This window comes from Carassius gibelio, chromosome B12 (assembly GCF_023724105.1).
Source record: "Carassius gibelio isolate Cgi1373 ecotype wild population from Czech Republic chromosome B12, carGib1.2-hapl.c, whole genome shotgun sequence".
Lineage (NCBI taxonomy): Eukaryota > Metazoa > Chordata > Actinopteri > Cypriniformes > Cyprinidae > Carassius > Carassius gibelio.
This window is the reverse complement of record NC_068407.1, coordinates 4,044,037-4,064,141: the sequence shown is the minus strand read 5'-3', so window position 1 is coordinate 4,064,141 and position 20,105 is coordinate 4,044,037. Positions and strand designations below refer to the sequence as shown.

General features: G+C 37.8%; 1 protein-coding gene across 1 annotated transcript in view; it reads left to right on the top strand.

The window, feature by feature from the left end:
• LOC127969210 (kinesin-like protein KIF19) overlaps positions 1 to 20,105 on the top strand; it is a 44,839-nt gene that overhangs the window by 2,853 nt on the left and 21,881 nt on the right. The gene's annotated exons all lie outside the window — the stretch shown is intronic.

The following is a 20,105-nucleotide window of genomic DNA, read 5'->3' as shown; positions in this document are numbered from 1 at the left end:
CCATACTGCCATTAATGCATTTGTGGATTTAAAAATATATAGTTTATGTTTAATATATGTTTACATACATAAAAAGGGATTAGGCAGTGGGGAAAGTATCCATTCATCTCCATTGTAGAATTTTTACAGAATTGTTTTAAAATAGTTTGGAAAATTATATGACAACATTAACCACAAGTCTAGTTTAAGTGTCTCTAGAGCTCTCATTGGCTGTAATAATCAGGTGCTAACCAATCGCGGTGTTAGTGAATGAGGCGAGTGCAGTCAGATATTCTGTCTCAAGGGTCTAATTCACAAAGACAATTAACCAATGCTGTGAGACCTCCGCACGGCATGACATCATTTAATTGACCTGCGTCTGCAACAGCAGGCAGTCATTTTAATTCACCCATTTCACTCTGAACTTGGATTGATTAATTGCTGTAATTAGGGGCCAAGCACCGAAGGTGCGTAGGACCCTCTTGTTTTTGTTGGCGTTCTTATTATTATTATTAGGGGCCAAGCACCGAAGGTGCGAGGCACCTATTGTTTTTGTTGGCGTTCTTATTATTAGGGGCCAAGCACCGAAGGTGCGTAGGCACCTATTGTAATCGTTGGCGTTATTATTATTCTTCTTCTTCTTCTTCTTCTTCTTCTTCCGCCGCAAGTCTATGGCAGCCCATAGAACCGATTGCGGGAAAGTTGTATAATTTGGCACACTGATAGAGGACAGTCCCAACATTAACTATAGCAAATTTGAAGTCTCTATCTCCTACTCTCTAGCGCCACCACTTGTCCAAACTTTCAATGTTTGTATGCTAATAACTTTTGAACCGTAAGCCAGAAAATGGAAATTCTTGTTTCCTCTGAATCCTTGGCTCATGCCAAGTCGAATGAACCCCGAAATTCAAAAATCGCAAGGTTTAGTTTTTTCGCTATTTTCAATTATTCGAAAAACCTACTTTTTCGAACTCGTCCTAGACGGTTAGTCCGATTGCCACGAAAATTGGCTCAGATCATCTTCAGACCATGCTGGCAAAAAGTTATGGAATTCAAGTTGATTCGTCCAACTGTTGTCGAATGACACGTAAACAAATTTGACGAAAAGCACGCAAACATGCACGTGAGGCTATATCCCGGCAACGGTTTGTCATATTGAGACCAAACTTGGCGTGTGTTATAACAAGCATGAACTGAGACTACCTGCAGTGTTTCGACACAGCGCCACCTAGTGGTCAGGAGATATGAAAAATGCATATTTTGGCTTATAACTACTGAATGGTTTGGCCAAAAATCACACAACTGGTCTCTTTAGATTCAGTGAGTCATGTCGAGTCAAATGATATCCAATTTTCCTGTGTCGGCCATTTTAGGCGTCGGCCATTTTGAATTATGATTTAAAATGCTGTATTTTTTGAACGCAGCATCGTATCGTTTCGCAAATAATTACAAAAATATTCGGCTCCATGCCCTGAAGGTACTCAAAAAGTTTGGTGGCAGCGCCACCTTGTGGCCAATAGTTATAATGAAATATCACATAAATGCTAATAACTTTTGAATAAATTAGTCTATTAAAATTAAAATGGTCTCGCTATATTCTGTGGGTCATGCCGAGAGTATTGATACCAATAATGTGAAAATTGGCCTTACTTCCTGTCCGCCATTTTGCTTAATGTTGAAAACCTACTTTTTCGAACTCCTCCTAGACCGTTAGCCCAATTTTCACCAAATTTGACGTGCATCATCTTCAGACCATGCTGGCAAAAAGTTATGGATTTTGTGTCGATATACGTAACGGTTCTCATTTAGCGCATCAACGAATTTGCTGGAAGGGTGCCAAAATGCATTTGAGGCTGTATCTCTGCAACACTTTGACATATTTGCACCAAACTTTGTATGTGTCATCGCCACCTCACACTGACCATGCCACATAAATTTGGTAACAGCGCCACCTATTGGTCAAGAGTAATAAACCATTCATTAACCATGAGTAATTACACTTTTTAAAATGCTAATAACTTTTTAATGCATTAGCCTATTTGAAGGAAACTGGGCTCAAAATATTCCCTGGCTTATGCCGATAACATAGATACCAAATATACCACGGTAAGCTGAACTTCCGGTCCGCCATTTTGATTTATGTTGAAAACATACTTTTTCGAACTCCTGATCAACCGTATGTCCGATTTTCACCAAATTCGAATCAAATGATCTTCAGGCTATACTGATTCAAAGTTATGGATTTTGAGTCGATAGACAAAACCGTTTTCGCATACCACATCGACGAATTTGAGGCACAATGAGAAAATGACACTTGAGGCTGTATCCCTGGAATGCTTTGGCATATTGACAACAAACTTTGTGTGTGTCATTGAAAAGACACACAGAGTACACCAAATTGATTTTATAACAGTGTCACCTATTGGTCAAGCTTGATAAACCAAGTAATCATGCTACTAGAGGTGGTATTGGTGTTTTTTTTTTTTGCCATTTCAAATACAATAATTCCAAAATTGCTGTTATTGCTCATTAATGTATTTGGTGTGATGCTTTATGCGATGCTTAGCTACTACATTTGCCGTTGGAGTGCTTGGCCCCGTAATTGCTGCTTGCAGCTATATTTAGGGGCCAAGCACCGAAGGTGCGTAGGCACCTATTGTAATCGTTGGCGTTATTATTATTCTGCTTCTTCTTCTTCTTCTTCTTCTTCCGCCGCAAGTCTATGGCAGCCCATAGAACCGATTGCGGGAAAGTTGTATAATTTGGCACACTGATAGAGGACAGTCCCACCATTAACTATAGCAAATTTGAAGTCTCTAACTCCAACTCTCTAGCGCCACCACTTGTCCAAACTTTCAATGTTTATATGCTAATAACTTTTGAACCGTAAGCCAGAAAATGGAAATTCTTTTTTCCTCTGAATCCTTGGCTCAAGCCAAGTCGAATGAATCCCGAAATTCAAAAATCGCAAGGTTTAGTTTTTTCGCTATTTTCAATTTTTCGAAAAACCTACTTTTTCGAACTCGTCCTAGACGGTTAGTCCGATTTTCACGAAAATTGGCTCCGATCATCTTCAGACCATGATGGCAAAAAGTTATGGAATTCAAGTTGATTCGTCCAACCGTTGTCGAATGACACGTGTACAAATTTTACGAAAAGCATGCAAAAATACACGTGAGGCTATATCTCGGCAACGGTTTGTCATATTGAGACCAAACTTGGTGTGTGTTATAATAACCCTGACCTGAGACTACCTGCAGTGTTTCGACACAGCGCCACCTAGTGGTCAGGAGATATGAAAAATGCATATTTTGGCTTATTACTTCTGAATGGTTTGGCCAAAAATCACACAACTTGTCTCTTTAGATTCAGTGAGTCATGTCGAGTCGAATGATATCCAATTTTCCCGTGTCGGCCATTTTAGGCGTCGGCCATTTTGAATTATGTTTTAAAATGCTGTATTTTTTGAACGCAGCATCGTATCGATTCGCAAATAATTACAAAAATATTCGGCTCCATGCCCTGAAGGTACTCAAAAAGTTTGGTGGCAGCGCCACCTTGTGGCCAATAGTTATTATGAAATATCACATAAATGCTAATAACTTTTGAATAAATTAGACTATTAAAATTAAAATGGTCTCGCTTTATTCTGTGGGTCATGCCGAGAGCATTGATACCAATAATGTGAAAATTGGCTTTACTTCCTGTCCGCCATTTTGCTTAATGTTGAAAACCTACTTTTTCGAACTCCTCCTAGACCGTTAGTCCGATTTTCACCAAATTTGACGTGAATCATCGTCAGACCATGCTGGCAAAAAGTTATGGATTTCGTGTCGATATACGAAACGGTTGTCATTTAACGCATCAACGAATTTGCTGGAAAGGTGCCAAAATGCATTTGAGGCTGTATCTCTGCAACGCTTTGACATATTTGCACCAAACTTTGTATGTGTCATCGCCACCTCAGACTGACAATGCCACATAAATTTGGTAACAGCGCCACCTATTGGTCAAGAGTAATAAACCATTCATTAACAATGAATATTTACACTTTTAAAAATGCTAATAACTTTTTAGTCCATTAGCCTATTGCAACGAAACTGGGCTCAAAATATTCCCTGGCTTATGCCGATAACATAGATACCAAATATGCCAGTGTTTACTGAAGTTCCGGTCCACCATTTTGATTTATGTGGAAAACCTACTTTTTCAAACTCCTCATGAACCGTAGGTCCAATTTTCACCAAATTCGAATCAGATGATCTTCAGACTATTTTGACACAAAGTTATGGATTTTGTGTCGATAGACAAAACCGTTTTCGCATACCAAAGCGACGAAGTTGAAACACAATGACAAAATGACACGAGGCTGCATCTCTGGAATGCTGTGGCATATTAACACCAAACTTTGTGTGTGTCATTGAAAAGTCAAACAGAGCACACCAAATTGATTTCATAAAAGTGCCACCTATTGGTCAAACTTTATAAGCCAAGTAATCATGCTACTAGAGGTGGTATTATGATTTTTTTTTTTTGCCATTTCAATTACAATAATTCCAAAATTACTGTTATTGCTCATTAATGTATTTGGTGTGATGCTTCGTGCCATGCTTAGCTCCTACATTTGCCGTTGGAGTGCTTGGCCCCGTAATTGCTGCTTGCAGCTATATTTATTATTATTATTCTTCCGACTGGGAGTCTATGGCAGCCCATAGAACCAAATGCGGGAAAGTTGTAATGGTTTGACATTCTGATAGAGGACAGTGCCAACATTAAGTACACCAATTTTGGTGGGTCTAATACATTGCCTCTAGCGCCACCAACTGTCCAAAGTTTCACTTTTATTTTGTTAATAACTTTTTAACCCTAAGGCCAATCAACAAAAATCTTTTTTCCTCTGATTTCTGAGCTCATGCCGATTCGATTGCATCCTATGACGTCATTTTCTGTCATAGAAATATGGCCGCCATTTTGAATTTTTTAAAAAACCTACTTTTTCGAACTCGTCCTAGACGGTTTGTCCGATTCACACGAAAATTGAACCAGATTATCTTCAGGCAGTGCTGACCAAAAGTTATGCAAATCAAATTGATTCGTCAAACTGTTTTCGATAAACGCTCAAACAAATTTTACGTAACGCTTACAAAAACAGTCGCAAGGCTGTATCTCTGCAACGATTTATCGTATTCAGACCAAACCTGGTACATGTCATAACAAGCATGACCTGAGGCTACTTGCTGCGTTTCGGCCCAGTGCCACCTACTGGTCTGGAGATATGAAAAATTGCTATTTTTGCTCATAACTTCTAAACAGTTTGTCCAAAAATCATAAAATTGGTCTTGTTAGATTCAGGGCAACATGCCGAGTCGACTGATATCCAATTTTACCATCTCGGCCATTTTGACTGTCAGCCATATTGAATTTTGTGCTAAAATGCTGTATTTTAAGAACGCAGCAACGGATTGTTACGAAACTTGGTATGGGTCATCAGCACAATGTCCTGAAGGAGTGTGAGAAGTTTCGAAACAGCGCCACCTAGTGGTGATCTTCTTTGTTTAAACGCTTATAACTCTGGGTGTGGTCGACTTATTTTCACGAGACTCATCAAATTAGACTCTTGAAACCTTACCGAGTCCTACGATACCAAACATGCTAGGTTTCGCCTTACGGTTTGTGTAGCGTTGTGATTTAGCGCTTAAAAAACATTTGGCTATATCTTCGAAACCGCTTGTCTGATCGAGACGAAACCACCGTCAGAAGAAGGAAACATAGGTCGATAGCTATACACCAATGCCCTAATGCAAAAATATTGATAGTAAGGGGTAGTAATATTCAATCAAAATCAAGAGTCAGTCAATTTTTATGTGTTTTTTCATGTAAATGTCTATAACTCTGAAGTGAATTGAGATATTTTCACCAAAATTGACACGCATATGTATGGGCGCACTCTGATGACACATAAAAAAAATGGTGGGACTGAGCCTCTTGGTGGCGCTATAATAGAACAAAACATGAAATTCCCATTGACTTCAATACACTTATGTGAAATAAAAGGCTATGCTAATCAAATGCATTGGTGTTATATTCCGAAACTCAGAATGTGCCAACAACACCATCCCCTGAAGGTACTCAAATTATTTTGAAACAGCGCCACCTAGTGGTCAAAAGTAATAACTCAATGTACATAAAGGCTAATAACTTTTTAATAAATCTGCCTATTGACATGATGCTGATCTTAATAGATTCCTTGGGTCAAGCCAAGAACATAGATACCAAGTTTTCCTTATTTGGCTGAACTTACTGTCCGCCATTTTGATTAATGTTGAAAACCTACTTTTTCGAACTCCTCCTAGACCGTTAGTCAGATTTTCACCAAATTTGACTTGGATCATCTTCAGACATTCAATGTTCCAACATGACATCCAATGTTATGGATTTCATGTCTATATATGAAACGGTTCTCATTTAGCGCATCAACCAATTTGCTGGAATGATGCCAACATTCATTTGAGGCTGTATCTCTGCAAAGCTTTGACATATTTGCACCAAACTTTGTATGTGTCATCGTCACCTCACACTGACCATTCCAAACTAATTTGGTAACAGCGCCACCTATTGGTTACACGTGATAAGCCAATAAATCCTATTATTAGTTGTTGTGTTTATTGTTTTCAAGCCAATTTGGCTAAAATAATCTTAAAACTGTCTTAATTACTCATTCCTGCCGTTCGTCTGAAGCTTGCTTCTGTAGTGCTTGGCCCCGTTATTGCTGCTTGCAGCTATATTTATTATTATTATTCTTCCGACTGGGGGTCTATGGCAGCCCATAGAACCGAATGCGGGAAAGTTGTAATGGTTTGACATTCTTATAGAGGACAGTGCCAACATTAAGTACACCAATTTTGGTGTGTCTAAGATATTCCCTCTAGCGCCACCAACTGTCCAAAATTTCACTTTAATTTTGTTAATAACTTTTTGACCGTAAGGCCAATCATCAAAATTCTTTTTTCATCTGATTTCTGAGCTCATGCCGATTCGATTGCACCATAGCAAATCATTTTCCGTCATAGAAATGTGGCCGCCATTTTGAATTTTTTTAAAAACCTACTTTTTCGAACTCGTCCTAGACGGATTGTCCGATTCACACGAAAATTGAACCAGATCATCTTCAGTCAGTGCTGACCAAAAGTTATGCAAATCAAATTGATTCGTCAAACCGTTTTCGATAAACGCTCAAACAAATTTTACGTAACGCTTGCAAAAACAGTCGTAAGGCTGTATCTATGCAACGATTTATTCTATTCTGACCAAACTTGGTACATGTCATAACAAGCATGACCTGAGGCTACATGCTGTGTTTCGGCGCAGCGCCACCTACTGGTCCAGAGATATGAAAAATTGCTATTTTTGCTTATAACTTTTGAACAGTTTGTCCAAAAATCATAACATTTGTCTTGTTAGATTCAGGGCTACATGCCAAGTCGACTGATATCCAATTTTACCATTTTGGCCATTTTGACTGTCGGCCATTTTGAATTTTGTGCTAAAATGCTGTATTTTAAGAACACATCAACGGATTGTTACGAAACTTGGTATGGGTCATCAGCACAATGTCCTGAAGGAGCGTGAGAAGTTTCGAAACAGCGCCACCTAGTGGTGATCTTCTTTTTTTAAATGCTTATAACTTTGGGTGTGGTCGACTTATTTTCACCAGACTCATTAAATTGGACTCCTGAAACCTTACCGAGTCCTATGATACCAAACATGCTAGGTTTCGCCTTACGGTTTGTGTAGCGTTGTGATTTAGCGCTTAAAAAACATTTGGCTATATCTTCGAAACCGCTTGTCTGATCGAGACGAAACCACCATCAGAAGTTCGGAAACATAGGTCGATAGCTATACGCCAATGCCCAAATGCCAAAATATTGATAGTAAGGGGTAGTAATATTCAATCAAAGTCAAGAGTCAGTCATTTTTTACATGCTTTTTCATGTAAATGTCTATAACTCTGAAGTGAATTGAGATATTTTCACCAAAATTGACACACATATGTATGGGCTCACTCTGAGGACACATAAAACAAATGGTTGGACTGAGCCTCTTGGTGGCGCTATAATAGAACAAAACATGAAATTCCCATTGACTTCAATACAGTTTTGTGAAATAAAATGCTATACTAAACAAATGCATTTGTGTAATATTACGAAACTCAGAATGTGCCAACAACAACATCCCCTGAAGGTACTCAAAATATTTTGAAACACCTAGTGGTCAAGTTATAACTCAATTTACATAAAGGCTAATAACTTTTGAAAAGATCTGGCTATTGACATGACGCTGATCTTAATAGATTCCTTGGGTCAGGCCGAGAACATAGATACCAAGTTTTCCTTATTTGGCTGAACTTCCTGTCCGCCATTTTGATTAATGTTGAAAACCTACTTTTTCGAACTCCTCCTAGACCGTTAGTCCGATTTTCACCAAATTTGACATGGATCATCTTCAGACCATTCTGGCAAAATGTTATGGATTTCGTGTCAATATACGAAACGGTTCTCATTTAGCGCATCAACGAATCAGCTGGAAGGGTTCCAAAATGCATTTGAGGCTGTATCTCTGCAAAGCTTTGACATATTTGCAAAAAACTTTGTATGTGTCATCGTCACCTCACACTGACCATTTCAAACTAATTTGGTAACAGCGCCACCTATTGGTTACACGTGATAAGCCAATAAATCCTATTACTAGTTGTTGTGTTTATTGTTTTCAAGCCATTTTGCCTAAAATAATCTTAAAACTGTCTTAATTACTCATTCCTGCCGTTCGTCTGAAGCTTGCTTCTGTAGTGCTTGGCCCCGTTATTGCTGCTTGCAGCTATATTTCTTCTTCTTCTTCTTCCGCCGCAAGTCTATGGCAGCCCATGGAACCGATTGCGGGAAAGTTGTATAATTTGGCACACTGATAGAGGACAGTCCCAACATTAACTATAGCAAATTTGAAGCCTCTAACTCCTACTCTCTAGCGCCACCACTTGTCCAAACTTTCAATGTTTGTATGCTAATAACTTTTGAACCGTAAGCCAGAAAATGGAAATTCTTTTTTCCTCTGAATCCTTGGCTCAGGCCAAGTCGAATGAACCCTAAAATTCAAAAATCGCAAGGTTTAGTTTTTTCGCTATTTTCAATTATTCGAAAAACCTACTTTTTCGAACTCGTCCTAGACGGTTTGTCCGATTGCCACGAAAATTGGCTCAGATCATCTTCAGACCATGCTGGCAAAAAGTTATGGAATTCAAGTTGATTCGTCCAACTGTTGTCGAATGACACGTAAACAAATTTGACGAAAAGCACGCAAACATGCACGTGAGGCTATATCCCGGCAACGGTTTGTCATATTGAGACCAAACTTGGCGTGTGTTATAACAAGCATGAACTGAGACTACCTGCTGTGTTTTGACACAGCGCCACCTAGTGGTCAGGAGATATGAAAAATGCATATTTTGGCTTATAACTACTGAATGGTTTGGCCAAAAATCACACAACTGGTCTCTTTAGATTCAGTGAGTCATGTCGAGTCGAATGATATCCAATTTTCCTGTGTCGGCCATTTTAGGCGTCGGCCATTTTGAATTATGTTTCAAAATGCTGTATTTTTTGAACGCAGCATCGTATCGTTTCGCAAATAATTACAAAAATATTCGGCTCCATGCCCTGAAGGTACTCAAAAAGTTTGGTGGCAGCGCCACCTTGTGGCCAATAGTTATAATGAAATATCACATAAACGCTAATAACTTTTGAATAAATTAGTCTATTAAAATTAAAATGGTCTCGCTATATTCTGTGGGTCATGCCGAGAGTATTGATACCAATAATGTGAAAATTGGCCTTACTTCCTGTCCGCCATTTTGCTTAATGTTGAAAACCTACTTTTTCGAACTCCTCCTAGACCGTTAGCCCAATTTTCACCAAATTTGACGTGAATCATCTTCAGACCATGCTGGCAAAAAGTTATGGATTTTGTGTCGATATACGTAACGGTTCTCATTTAGCGCATCAACAAATTTGCTGGAAGGGTGCCAAAATGCATTTGAGGCTGTATCTCTGCAACACTTTGACATATTTGCACCAAACTTTGTATGTGTCATCGCCACCTCACACTGACCATGCCACATAAATTTGGTAACAGCGCCACCTATTGGTCAAGAGTAATAAACCATTCATTAACCACGAGTAATTACACTTTTTAAAATGCTAATAACTTTTTATTGCATTAGCCTATTTGAAGGAAACTGGGCTCAAAATATTCCCTGGCTTATGCCGATAACATAGATACCAAATATACCACAGTAAGCTGAACTTCCGGTCCGCCATTTTGATTTATGTTGAAAACATACTTTTTCGAACTCCTCATCAACGGTATGTCCGATTTTCACCAAATTCGAATCAAATGATCTTCAGACTATGCTGATTCAAAGTTATGGATTTTGAGTCGATAGACAAAACCGTTTTCGCATACCACATCGACGAATTTGAGGCACAATGAGAAAATGACACTTGAGGCTGTATCCCTGGAATGCTTTGGCATATTGACACCAAACTTTGTGTGTGTCATTGAAAAGTCACACAGAGTACACCAAATTGATTTTATAACAGTGCCACCTATTGGTCAAGCTTGATAAGCCAAGGAAACATGCTACTAGAGGTGGTATTGTGGTATTGTTTTTTTTTTTTTTTTTTTTGCCATTTCAAATACAATAATTCCAAAATTGCAGTTATTGCTCATTAATGTATTTGGTGTGATGCTTCATGCGATGCTTAGCTCCTACATTTGCCATTGGAGTGCTTGGCCCCGTAATTGCTGCTTGCAGCTATATTTATAACTGTATTTGCTGGAATATGTCAGACAGGGTGACATTCATTTGATTTACAATTATAGCAGAACAATACAAGAGTGCTACTTCGGAAATTCTAATTATAGAATGTGTTGCTAGCAAAACCAAGGTTTGATACATTTAAAATGAATAGCTGGTTTGCATGAATATATGTCGCTTTGGTTAAAAGTATCTGGCAAATGAATAAATGATAATACTTTTCACATTTATATACATTTATGTATTTAAATTCAGTAGAATTTGGTTGTATGGTACTCTACTGGGATGGCTGAATTTTGAGATATAGATAAACATTTGACGTGACCTTATCTATTTATTTATTTATTTAACATTCTGTGATGGAAACAGGCTTCCGTAATCATGTGATTATGGAATCAGATGCTAACTTGAAACAGTCTCCCTCTGTGGTTCCTGGTTTTCAGTTAGATCCAGTATAATGTTGTATGGCTAATGTTGACGGGTCAGCTGAGTTATAACTTTGGTCATAACAATGCAAACTGGTTATACAAGCGCTGATGGGATTAGTAGCATGTACAGAATGGTTTTGACGCTGTATATTATGTTTGTGCAGTCATCCCCAGTAATAGAGAAAGAGAACAACACTGCCAGTACCAACATATAATGAGGTTTTGTACATATAGAAAAAGATATAAACACAGGCTCTAAAACAAGCACGCATGTTTGCTGGTGAACAACAAGACCAGTTCATGCTGGTCTAAGCTAGAAAGTAATTATCTAGATTTGCTGACAAACCAAACTAAGCGCCTCTCTTATCTGTTTGTGTCTTATCAACACGCCATATGGCAGCGCCATCTACGAGTAGACTAAGACTTATTTTTTTATTAGTGGTGTCTGCTGTGTTTTTTTCCCCTGATGGCAGACACTCATGGAGGAGTAAACCTTAAGAGGATGAGCTCACCAGCATGGGCTTTGGGTGGCTTAGACAGCAGCCACCTGCTCTTCTGTACTTCCAACCACCTGACGGATGTAGGATCATGCCAGGGTTGGGGCAGCATCAATGCCAGCTTGTCCTTCAAAGCTAAATCTGATGGGTTCATCATTTTCTTTTAAATTCTATAATAGCTATTACATGTGCTTTGGCTTCTTTGGTTAATCAAACACAAGAACTTGCTCAAATGTCACCTGAATTTCTTGTGCAAAGCGTATGGTAAATATGTTTTATGACACCATGGACAAGTTGGTATTGATTAACCTCGCTACATTAGTATGTGGTAGTGTTCATTTTGTTAACATAAACCGAGAAAAATATTCTGACCTTTTTCAATACAAAGACAAGAAGACACTGACATTTTTTAAAGCGAGACAAGGCTGAAAAATAGTAAAAAAACAAACAAAAAAAAAAACACTCTGTACCCCAAAATGTCTCTATATTTTCTACAACAATAAAACAAATACAAAAACTCCTTTAAATTCTTGTAAGTCCAACCACACTGACATGTTGTTTTCGAAACTAGGGTGACGTGAAGGAAACAAATTATTGAATTAAGTTGTTTTTTTTTTTTGTCTTTTTTTTTTTTGTGCACAGAAAGTATTCTTGTAGCTTCGTAATATATGATTGAACCCCTGATGTCACATGGATTATTTTACAGATCTCCCTGCTACGTTTCTGGACATTGATTGTGTTAAGGACCCTTGCTGTCTATGGGAGGGTCAGAGAGCTCTTACACTCCATCAAAAATATCTTAATTTGTGTTCCAAAGATGAACGATCTTAGAGGTTTGGAATGACATGAGAGTAAATAATGACAGAATTTTTATTTTTGGGCCACTATCCCTTTAACCATTATACATCATGACTAAAACATTATATTGGCTAAATATATTTGCTAAAAACGAAAAAGAACATTGACACAAGACCAAAAAAAAAAAAAAAAAGAGAAGAAGAAGAAGAAAAGAAAAAAAAAACCCTCAGCTGATAAAATGACTAGTGTGTGCTTTAATTAATTTACCATGACAAACACACCCTGACCTCACGGTTCTCCTTAAGGTAAGGTGCTCGTGATGACGCACGTGTGCTACCAGACATACACTGCAAAGCGATTGGTTCTCTCATACATGCATAAGCACATGCTGAGGAGGCTGAACAGTGCTGTCACCTCTCCTTACCTGTGTGTCATTACACATTGATGATACATATCAATGAGGCAACTCGGCACATTGGCACAACACCAGACTTCAGCAACTTCTCTTCATTAGTGTTTCTCACAGGCAATGCTTTTATTAAAAGGTGGATGAATGTTAATGTTAATCAAAGCATCCCTCCACTAAACCTCAGAATACAGATAAACATTCACGACGGCCCGTGACAAGAGCCATAACGCCCTAATAATCGCATAAGCTCATTATAGAGCACAAGCGATTAAAGCTTCTTCCCTTTTTTTCTTTTTTTTTTTCTTTCTACTGCTTGTTATTGTTAAGACAGTTCTGTTTTTGTGTGGTTAAAGTGGACTGTCACCTATGATTAAATCCCCTCACATGAGCTGTATTTTTTTGGATGGAATAGCAATTTTAATGTAAAAGTGTAGTTACTTCCTCTTGACGTTTTATAATGGATTCATTGCAAATTAATTGTTTAAATCCATCTGAATTTAATTGACATAAACATTTAATCCATATATACTCTTTCTGCCACCATTATTAGATGATTGAAAAATTGGCATAATTAGATTAACGTAAACTACTGTATGCTAACAGCACACTAATAATAGTAGTGAAAATAGTGATAGTAATAGTAGTATTAGTAATAGTTTAAAACATGCATGCATTAGTTCAGACTGTTCAGTTCATCTGTGATTTAATCACATCTGTTTTTGTAATAATTTACTTGGTAAGATTGTTAAAGAGATTATTACTTTTATTCCTCAGGGTACAATAATTTAATCAAAACTGTAACGGCATTTATAATGTAATATTTACAAATGCATATACAATATATATATATATATATATTAGGACTGGAAGAAAATCTCGATTTTAATCGATTCTCATTTTTACGGAACAATATCAATTCTTAAATCCCAAGAATTGGTTATTCTAGCCTGTTTTCAGTTACTGCAACTAATTAATCGCAATAAGCATTGTGCTTTGGTACTTTTAATATGAAACAAAGTCTCAGATTTCAAATTCTGTCCATTGTATTGCAGCATTTAAACAATAAATGCCATTTTTTGCCGCTGTTTACTGTGGAGTGACAGATCGCTGTAGCGCCTCAGTTCAGCAGATCATCACTGTGGCCATAAATACACATGCCGTATGCTCTTAAATATGTATTAGCAGTGAAAGAGATTTGGATGTGGATGAGATGTATTTTTTTTGGGCCAACTGTTTGTATTATTTTGTGAAACATCCTTGGGCTCTTGACTGTCTGGTGTATTTTATTATTTTGTAAAGCGTCCTTGGGTTCCTGAAAGGCGCTATAAAAATAAAACATATTATTATTTATTATTTGATGTGTCTGCTCACTAGCGTGTCTTTTTTCCCCCTCTCGCCCATAAACAGTGGGTTGTGCACTGTTGCCATGAGAACAAGGTCAGGGCCATTGTTTGGTTGTTTCTATTCTTGCCCCCTTTATGAAACAACATAAGTGCTGATGAACTCAAAGGATGCAAGGTCCGCTTAAGGATGCATGCTTACAAAAAATCTAGTTACATTAATCAGAATTCACTTTGGATTATTATTTTAAAAAGTTCATGCAATTATCCTTTGTCTTTAAAATTTTTTATTCATGGTACAGTGTTTACCCATGATGCATCTCTTTTAGGTTAGCACAGGTGGTTTGGACACCGCTCCTTCTACAAAGAAAGGCAAGATGTGTAAGGAAGAATAGACCTTATAGTTTCCCTTTAAAGACCTTGGCGGGTAAACAAAGCCGAGCTCGGGTCGTACCTGATAACGTGGCAAATTCCCTCCATTGTGCACCACAAAGCCACCGCTTTGGCCTTCTGTATTCAGTTTCTGCCATCTTTCTGCTCCTTGTGTCTCTCTGAGGACATTGAAATTGCTCTCACCTCGAGTCCAATAACTGAGAGAGCAAATTAGCAGAACGAGACTCCCGCATGGCGTCGCTCTTGCCACCCCATGACTCCGCACGGATCAAAGATATTCATCTTTGGTATAATTATGATTATGGGCTTTCAAAGCTCTCGCCGCTCCCTGGGTCCTTTCTCTTTCACTTGATGGCCCGGCTGTTGTATTCGAGGCTTATTTTGGAGGGAGCTAATGCGTTTAGGGCCCATGAGGGTTTAGGGAAAAGTAGTGTTTGGTGCCTTTTACAGGCATTCTGTTTGATTAGGCTCAGAGTTGGGCCAAGAAATAGTTCCCCTAACAAAACCAGCCTTCAGCAGATAAGATTTAGATGCAGCGCTGCTGGGGAAAATGCCAGCGCTTAGACTCGGCTCTTTTACAGGTTGACTCTCTGCATTTGTGTTTTATGGTGTACGCACCCTGGCCTGCTCTGTAAATGTCCATCACTGGAATACAGTGCCATTGGCCACATACAGGGGGCCATTACGGCCCATATAGTAGTTTTCACTCGCAGGATTTTATTAAGACTTTAGAGGTTTTTATTATTATCTTTATACATTACAGAGTCTTTTTTCTTCATTTAAACAATAAGAATGACACGTTGATTTAAAATGTTTTATAAGTCAAATAGACAAGTTAATTTTCCATGAAATTGCTTTTCAGACCAAACTAATTGATGAAATCTTTTGACAAACAGTTTCTTGCAGCATAATCTAGATTTGCTAATTGCTAATGCTACTCAGAGGAGGGTGGCATTAAGGGGAGGGACGTCCTCATTCTAGCAAATATTTGATTGGATTAAAATGTTGTGAGTTCAAGTTGAGTCGTCAGTATTGTGATTTGTAATGGAAAATAGCTATACATGTTATCAACTTGTAAGAGTAGCATACAGTATGGCCTCATCGCTAATAAACATTCAATTAAAGCTAGAAACCCCAGTTTTTAATTAATGTGGTCGGGTCATAAAAGGAATAATTTAAAGGTTTAAAATCTGTAAAAAAAAAATAAAAAATAAAATAAAATAATAATAATAAATTGGTGGAATCAAATTTGGTAGAATTTTTATAGTGTTTTAAGAAACTCTTATATCTTGCTTTCAGGTGAACTGTAAAAACCATGATCCAAATTAGCCAAGTTGTTGGCCTATTAGTGTTGAAACTGATGTGTGTTAAAAAATATGTTTAGTTGTTTACGGTGATACCAGTGTTTACAATGCGAGCTGAGAAGTTAAATGGATGTGTAAAGCCTCTCTAATAGACTGTCTGACCTTAAAAAAAGCTCTTCCTGGCGACATGTGGGCTTTCTTTAAGTGGTTTAGCAAATGCTTCTTTACTGTTGTATCCAGACCCATCCTATTCTGAACTCACCGTCTGCTCTTCCTCTCTCTTTTACCTTTCCTCGCCTCTTAATCGGGTGAGGTGGGCTCTGTTGATAAGTCTTTTGCTTGAAGAGGATTGCATTGTGCTGAAGGGTTCTCTAGCATCATGTGAAACCTTCTGACTGCAGTCTTGATTACCTCTATGCCTGAGCATTAATATAGAGCTCACTGATTCATACTGATGTATGGAGATGGTGTTTAACATGAGGCTTTAGGCTAAAATACATTGAACACCAATCAGACAGATTAACTGGCAAATAAAAGTTTACATTACAACACAATCGTGTACCATACAGAACTGATTTGAGGGTGCCTATTAAATTAGATTACAGAGTTTATTTTGAAATTTGGTAGACTTAGAACTGTGATCTTAGATCTGAGATGTAGACTGTTGCCTTGATAAATCCTTTTTTTTTTTTAATTGGAGTTTGAAGTTTTGTAGGCTTAAAAGACTGAACTGATTATTTAATTTTCAGTTAATTATATAATACATACATTTTGGTATTGTAAGAACTGTTGAATTGCAGTTCAGTAAAATCCCTCTTTCTGTTTTTCTAATTCAAATTCACTTACAAACTCTTACTATAATCTTTCAAGATAGAAAAAGAATTGGAAGGTATTATGTGTTTCATCAGTGAATGACAAAAATGTGTTTTGTGCATCCTGTTCTCATCATAAATGTTCTATTCCGCTGGCCTGTGTCCAGTTCTCCTGCTTTAGGGCAGCCAGTGAAATGTAGCTGGATCTGTCTTATCCCTTGTGGCACTCAATACCTGTTACACAAGCTGTGGTCTGGCAAAGCTTCAACTTCAACCCTACCTGAGCTCTCATTCCCTGCAAGGCCAATACCAGACATAGAGACTGTGAGCCGACCAGATACATGCAGTTAGTTTTGTTAGAAGAATGACAATCAAAACAAAAAGGAAATCAAATAATAAGAAAATTAGCGAGGGAAAATGAGTTGTTGGTCTTGTAATACACTAGAGATCCTAAAATCTCAGGCCCAAGACAGTGGCACCACATTAACGTGGCCTCCCCAATGAGTCTAACACAACTTTATTATCAACCGTTTTTAATCAGTGACCCATGTGTATCAGTTAGTTAGTCTTAAGCGGACTGTACATCGCAGAGTATCGCATTTGATTCGTATACTGTGATAGACGGTGTTTTGATGCTCTCTGTTGCTTATTATGGGCTGTTATTTGGTATAATTTTGCACTGGACTCAGTCCCACTGCACCTTCCTACTGTCCTGCATACTCATTCATAATGAGGCTCATGTTTGTCTTGCGCTTTTGCACTTGTTAACCATAATGAGCGTGAGGCAGATTGCTTGTTTTTTCCTCATCATTTGCGTCCCATAGGGAAGAAACATGTTGTTTCTCCTGCTGATGAATGCTAGGTTGGCCTCGGTGCATGTGAGTGATAGTCAAGGTCGGATAAACGGGTTTGAGGAGGAGGTTATACTTTGGTGTCCTTTTGTATGTGAAAGATACAGTAATGCTCAGCAGTGAGACATTGCTGTTAGAAGAGTTACTGTCAGCCTAATGTTAATTTTCGTATTATTCTGGATAATTTTCTCACAAGAACAGTCATGTAAGGTCATACTGACCCAAGCAGACAGGACAAAACACTGGTGATGGAGCCATTTTGTACCTGCTCAGCCAAGTACAATAACTCATCACCTTCCAGATTATACATGATCGGAGTCCAGAGAAACCGCAGCTGGACCCTTTCAGCTCAGCGTGAAGCCCCACTGAAGGTTTCTTTTTGTTTTGAGTTCAAACAACTATGGAGTGCGTTTCTTTTCTTTGTGAAATATAATTTGCAAGTAGTTTTCCGCTTGCTAATGGATTGCCAATGGATTATTTGGTGGTAATTATTTTTGATAATGATAACACTGCTTAATATATTTTGAAATTGAATTTATCAAATAACTATGTATAAAATAACTATGCACACAAAAACAATGCAATTTACTCAATTGTTGATGTTTTAACCTCCAGTTTATGAAAATATTCTTTATTAACTATATATATATTTTTTCTTAATTAGTTTTACAACTTTGGTTTCTAATCTAACATTTACATGAATCCATGCTGCAAACACTTATTTATTTTTCCTTTACCAGTTCTTGCTTTCACTGGGAATCTAGTGCTCACTCTTATGCCTTTCTGCATCGTATTTACAAGTTTCTTAGTAATTAGTGTGGTGTTGTAGTACTTATTTTTTTATTTTATTTTGTAGTTTTATCCAATGGATGACTGACTCAAAAGCTTGAATTCCTTAACTGCCAGTTGTACAGTGTTATGTGGAAATGTTGTCCCTTTGGTGTTAGTACAGCCTGCGCTCGCTGTTGTTTTTCTCTTTTACTGCACTCTGTACAAAAGTTTGTTGACAATACACTTAAACTGTCTAGACCTCAGGGTGCAAATCTCTGTGATGTGGTCTCAGCCATCGGTCATGTCCTACTTTGTTGTGCAATGCTGACCTCCATGTCTTGACCTGAAAGTGGCCTTTGACCTCATTGTGCACTGGGTGGATGCCGATCGTCCCAGCTGTGAAGCTGTATAAATGCCAAGGTAATCTCAGGAAAATAAGATGCAGTGGTACTGGATGCCATTTTGTACTTGTGTGTCCGGTTGTGTTGAACCTTTTATTATTGTATTAACTTTAAAGCCCATCAATGAGAATGGAGATCAGCTTGAGACTCTAAATATATTGGGCTTTTTTTCCTCTGGTTCCAACAAGGATTTATTGTTTGTCAGAGGCCATTAATTTTATGAAGTTTTTACCTCCAGTTTAATCTCTGCTTGAATTGAATCGGTGACTCCCCTGCTCATTCCCAGGCATGTCAGGGCCTGTTTATTCGGTGATGTTTTTTTCCGCCTTGACCTGATGCATTGGTGTGTAACTTAAATGTTGACACACAAGTAGAGCAAGAACTTCTTAATTGCATGATCTTGATATTTGAGTCAATGCCAATGGTACTGAGATTAGAAGAGTGTTATGGACTCCATCTTTATAGTGTTTTGACCAAGTTGCCAGGAAACAGTACTTAGGCCAAGGACAATGTTAATGCAGCCACACGGCCAAAGCCAAGACTAACATAAAACCCAGACTCCATTTCAGTTCCTTTGCATTTTGACAAATAGTCCAATATTACACAATTGGCTTGTGTTTTACTGGAACAGCCACAGCTATTGTCTATTGGCGAACTTAGGACACAATCAAAATATCATTGTAATTTTATATACTGAATCTTATTTTGAAGTACATATTTTAGGTATGCAAGATTAAATCTAGGTATGTAGTATTAATACCAACTCATGCTTTCTGAAAAATGTGTATGTTGCACATAGCTTCTTGCATTTTCCATTACTCTTTAAAAGTGCATTGTCCAATGAGTGGCAATAAAAGTGTGTTCAGATTTGTCCACAACAGAAGTTATTTTTGTGTTGGTATTAGAAATGAAATGTCTGTTAAGTGGCACTGAAAGGTTAATGCTCCGTCGCGTATGACAAATGATAGATTTATCAGAAGCAAGCATGAGATAACATTTTTTTGTGAAGCAACCTTGCCATTATATCTTGCTTCTAAAGTATTTGAGTTACTGTATTTTATAGTAGCATGTGGTTTATGTGATTTGTGAAAGTACAATTTAAGTGCATTGTTGTACCGGGTGAGCTATCGAGCAAGCTTACTACATCAGAAAAGCAATACTTACGGAGCTGATTATGTGATGCTAACATCAAAATGTATTAGTTTACAAATGATGCACTATGGTAAATTTATATTTGAAGTCATAACATGGT